At 37.7% G+C, this 5,770-nt stretch overlaps 1 pseudogene; it reads right to left on the reverse strand.

Moving 5' to 3' along the window:
• Positions 1 to 300: 300 nt before the first annotated feature.
• Positions 301 to 5,532, reverse strand: LOC107753153 (SMH class II histocompatibility antigen, beta-1 chain-like; annotated as a pseudogene).
• Positions 5,533 to 5,770: the final 238 nt, after the last annotated feature.

The raw sequence follows: 5,770 nt of genomic DNA on the forward strand, positions 1-5,770 counted from the left end.
TCTCAGACAAACAGCCTCTGCATTTTTATTGTTCTTCTCCCTTAGTTCTCTTCCTATTCGCTTTGCCCAAAAGTCAATTCATTACCACTTCTTGTTAATTTACTGCTGTTTGCTCCAATGCTAAACTGAAAGTGAGAGAAAGTAAGGAGATGGGCGAGTGTGAGAGAGGAGGAGGAGATTTCTGAAGAGGGGAGGACGAAGGAGAAAAGGAGAGAAGAAGGAAAGGAGGTTGGGGAATACAGAGGGAAGCAGCTGTCTATTTAAAGCAGGTTGCAGCGATGCTCAGAGCTACCCTGCTGATCAATTAGCATATCTGAATCCTTGCGCTGCACGAGGTTCCCGCGCTAGCATGCTGCTTGGTGGCACTTCTGAGGGAGGCAGCTTTTGAATGCGCACACAGGAATCCAGCAAACGCTTCGTGTTCCCGACCGTTTGAACAGCCACAAAAATGACTTGAAGTTCCAACTCCAAACTGAAGGGAAAAAGAAAAAAAAAGTTTCACTTTTTCTTCTTTTTATGGTTATAGAGAGAGAGGACAGACAAAATTTACTTGTTTTTTTCTGTACTTGATGTTTAATAATTCACTGTGATGTTTCTCCTGCTCTACAGAATTCTTTGGGGTGAGGGATCCAGAAGAACTGACAGATTTTTCCTCTGAACTGTCACCAAAAGGTTAAACCCGCTATTTGATTGACTTCTACTGTACCAATTATCTACAATATAAGCTCACAGGATTCCTAATTACAGTGAATGTGAGAGAGTGGGAATGTACAAAAGTTCAAGTTTGGTGAACTCTGACCTCTATACCAATTTATATATAAAAAATTTGAAGTAAGGATGATGAAAACATCACAGATTGATCTCTTGACTCAATACAAAAAGAATACAAACTTGCATACATTTCTAAATGTTAAATTAATAATAGAGATAATATATAGTAGATAATACCATATAGTTTGCCATTTTGAATTACGGTACTCTTTCAGAAAAAAAAGGTACAAAAGCTGTCAAAAAACGCTTTCAAAAGGTACACCTTTGTACTATATTTGCATCTAAAGGGTGCATATTGGTACTTTAGAGGTACATGTTAGTACCAAATGTGTGCATATTAGTAAATGGCCTTTATATCACATATTCATACCTTTTAAAAGGGTACCGCCCCAGTGACAGATTTTTAACTTTTTATTTGAGAGTGTATATATTTTTTATATATTTTATATATATTTTATACAAATATACATATGTTTGTGGACATATTATATATGAGCAATATCACTCGAGTACGAGAGCGATACCGGCTCTATATCAGCATGGCTGTGATTAGGCCAGAGGCAATCACAGCCGCTGATATAGAGCCGGTATCGCTTGAGGACGAGAGTGATGTTGCGTTTATACAACAGTTCAACGGAACATGTGTGTAATTAAACAAGAATGCTAATTTTGCATGACTCAAGTATTTTTTTTTATCAAATTTCCAATTTCCAATAAATTTCCAATATCCAATTGTGGATAATTATCCCCATCAAATGTCTGCTTATTGCTAATTAGCCTTACATCCACAACAAATATCCCCCATAGCCATCCCCCTCCATCAAAACGATAACACCCTGAGTCTACGAACACGCTGGAAAATCCCTTTCAGGTTTCAAAAGGAATACATGCTAACGCTAACACAGCAACAGTGCGTCTAATGTCTCAGACTTCACCCTGAGGGTATGTCACCATTCAGATCAAGGCAAATCAACAACAGTGATGATGGCAGTGAGTTCCCTCCCACATGGTTTAGAAAGTGAAACGCAAACTATAGCAATGGTTTGTTGCTCTATTGAGCACCTCAGTCTTCACAAAGGCTCAGACGATCCCAAAAACAACTTTCTATGTCAGGCTGCCGAAGCATATAGACCATATTTGGGAAAAAGCAGGTCAGGTTTTTCTTCTCTCTCTGGTTTTCCCTTTCTCCATTTTTTCAGGATAGCCTTGAAGTTGGTCTCCCATCAGTCACAAAGAGTGGTTCTATTGACGGGATCCAGGGAGGGTATTGACGGTTCCATAATTTAGGCAGGGGAACACAAAAAATCCCTGCCTCCCGCTGTGCACAGCATGCCACTGCAGGCAGCGGGAGCTTCACATTTTATTAGCCTGGGAGAGCAGCCCCAACTGCAAATAAAGCACATTCAGCCAGCCACTGATCTCGGTCACAAAAACAATACCATCATAGCATACCTCTCTCAGCGCTTGCTCTTTCTCTCCGTCATACGCATACATACGGGCACATGCGAACGCTCAGTGTAACTCTTTCTCCCTTTATCAGTCATTCAGTCTTTTACTTTCCCTTCAACTCGCTCTTTCTGAACGCCACCTCGTTCCAGTTTTCTCAACATTTCTCTCTCTGTCGCCCCCCTTTCGCTCTTCATAGTGTCTCTTTCATTGGGTCCCCACAGTTGGATACTTCACATTTGGAGGTATAGCAGCTTAATGAACAGGCTACAAATGAGCTGATTCAAAAGACCTCAACCTAATGAAAAAAAACCCCCAGATATATTAGATTAGCCCTCCACCTGCTCCATTCTGTGTGCATGTGTCTTTATATGTATATTATTATCATGGGAAAACTTTGGAGAGCAGCACATTTCAAGTAAAAGAAGAGGTCTGACCATAAACTTTACAATTTTGTTGTAAAATTGAAAAGTTTCAGACCTCTATGACTTTCTTTCTTCTAACACAAAATGAGAAATTTTGAATAATGTGCTAGTCGTTCTTTTCCATGCTATTACAATGAACAGGGATTAAAGCTTTTTTAGCTTAAAAAAGAACACAAAAAAATCCTTAAAGTGGTCCATTTTGCTGTATTTCAAGTCTTCTGAAGCCATATGATTTTTAGTTTTAGCCATATGATGAATTTTAGGCTGATGAAATTTAAGTCATTACTCACTGCTAGTCCTCCACTCTAGTAAGATGTTAACCACTGCGACCAAATCATTGAGTCAGTAAGTTGCACTCAAGAACTGAAATGATTCATGCACAAATCATTCAGACTGGTTTTGTGAACTGGATCCACAAATCACTGACAACATCTCACTCAAAAGAATTAGTTAACAAATCAGACAATATTCAAACTTCTCTCATGACCACAGACACATATTTACAAAAGTGAAGACAAGTCTAGATGACACTATCATTGACGTCTACCCGTGAAAAAGAAGTGTGCTTAATTACATTGTGCACTTGTAGTGGACTTTAAATTTGAAAAGTATTTAAAAAAAACAGCACTTGCAGATATATTACTGAAATAAGGTCACTCAAGTATATTTGTGGCTACATTTCTTAACACACCTTTAAAAAATTTACTTTGTAACAATGTCAAATTAAATGTTTTTAATGAAATTTATGAATTAGTTAATTCATCTAATTGCATTTCATATAAATGTAAACTATAGTGCATTTTCCTTTTCATCTTCAGTGTCTGAAATCATAACATTCAGATCACACGTAATTATATTCCTTTAAAGTACATTACTTCCATAATAAGTATGCTGAGGTGTACATAAATTCTCCCACATCCATGCACAAAGGGCAGGGGTCTGCATTTTTACACCACATGGAGTCTTGCAAGACTACTGATGGTAAGAAGATCCGTCCTATTCAGAGGCTAACCGGCTGTCTAAGTTACCATGTTTACTATTGTTTTACTATTGCAAGAGACAACTGAGCAAACGCAAAGCTGAATTGTAAGGGACAGATTGCCAATATTTATCTTTAAAGTATTAAACTTAGAAATATGAAGAAAGGTTTGTTTCACACTAGGTTGTAAACCCCTGTATATATAGAGAGCAAACACATCTTGTTACGTCAGTACGAGGATAACAAAGAAGTTGTGCAACTTGCAGACTCGCTGACAAATATTGACTGCTAACAATCTGGTGTATGCATCAATGAATCAACGAAAACTAAACTGATCTGCCGCATAGAAAAAAAGACATTTGTGACTGGTTGTAATGATGTGCAGTATAACACATACACACAACACATATAATACACAAGACCTCACAGTCCTCTCATGCTAATCAAAAGGAGTAACATCATTTAAGGATGGAGAAACAGATGAAAGTGCAATTTCAGTGAGTTAAAGTGTTACAGAAACAAAGCAAACAGGCATAGAAAACACACACACACACACACACACACACACACAATGAATTAATAGTGTTTTCCAAAACTCTTCCTCCCTCTCTGTCTTTGTCAACTCTATCCAATTCAATGGAGGTTAGAAATATATTTAAATAAAATCTGCAGATGCTTTTTTTTTTGTTCCATTACATGGAACTCCTTTTAATCTAGCCGCACTCAAAAAGCTATTCAAACATCTTACATAAATTATGCTCTCAGTATTAAAATCAAAGGCCAACGCCACCAGTCACAGGGCGGTGGGAGAAAACTTTTGATGGACAGAAGGAGAGAAAGGCAAACTTATGATAAGCATATGTCATACATTTTTTTAAAGCCTCACTTAGCCTAGATTTGTCTGCTATCAACTTAACATCAAAACAATCTGATGCAGGGCTGTTTCTAGCCATTTTGACGCCCTAGGTGAAATCCCTAAATTGTAACAATATTTCACAATATTACTGTTTTTATTGTATTTTTAATCAAATAAACACAGTCTTTGTGAGCATAAGAGACTTCTTTCAAAAATATTTAAAAATCTTACAGACTCCATGGTAGGGCATAAACAAAGCATGTTAAACAGTGACCACTAACTTAATACAACAAACTATATTAAGCTGTAATCTGTCACTGATGTGTCACTGTTCATTTGCATTGTGATGTGATTCAGTAGTTGACCATCATTGTTCATTTTATAAACAAGAATCAGTTTGTCTGAAGATCTTTAAACGTTTTAAACATTTTTTCTACCTTCTGGAGACCCCTTCAAACTCAGGCTTGTGATCCATGTGTGAGAATGTTTGCTGCTCTTCAGTGCTGCTCATTGTTTGCAGAAGTAGGAAACAGGCTAGAAGTCTGTAAAAGCCAATCACCAACAACTAAACCAGCCACATACATCTCAATCTGACAGAAAAGGATGATGTTTCTTTATCACAGTACTGTATATAACACTAACCTGTGTACTTTTATAACCACCCCCAACACCAACCCTGCGACCCCAGTAATGAGTTTATTCCTGTCAAAGTCCTCCAGAAAAGGATCTATAAAATAAAAGACATTCTGCCCATTTCAAATAAGTTTTTAATAGTAATTTATTCTTAACACTTTAATTCCATCATAACTGTTCTTACCCCAATGATAGATCGTGGGTTTATGGGAGCTGGCGTGCTCCACCACACAGGAGACTTTCTCTCCAGGTTTAGGGAAGTATTCCAGGTGGGAGTGGATCTGGTAGTACCAGTCTCCATCAGCCAGCTCCTCAATGGACGTCACATCAGCTGTCACCTCTTTATCATCTCTCATCCACGTCAGTTCGATGAGTTTGGTGTAGAAGTCACACCAGACTGCACATCAGATCAGCTTTCTCATTCATTTTTCTGTTTCCCTGTCTGACTGGATAATGACTTGTGGTTTTACTGCAGAAAGGAAAACATATATAAAACAAACAAATTGTGTATTAAAGAGGCAGACCAACAACAAATGCCATGAAGCATGCTTTACTCCATAATCAGGTTAAAAAACACATACGTCACAACACACATGAGCATCACATGACTTAAATACTGACTCCTAAGAATGAGAACCAAAGAATGCATTACATTAATCA

This window comes from Sinocyclocheilus rhinocerous, unplaced genomic scaffold (assembly GCF_001515625.1).
Source record: "Sinocyclocheilus rhinocerous isolate Xijiao unplaced genomic scaffold, SAMN03320098_v1.1 scaffold20, whole genome shotgun sequence".
NCBI lineage: Eukaryota > Metazoa > Chordata > Actinopteri > Cypriniformes > Cyprinidae > Sinocyclocheilus > Sinocyclocheilus rhinocerous.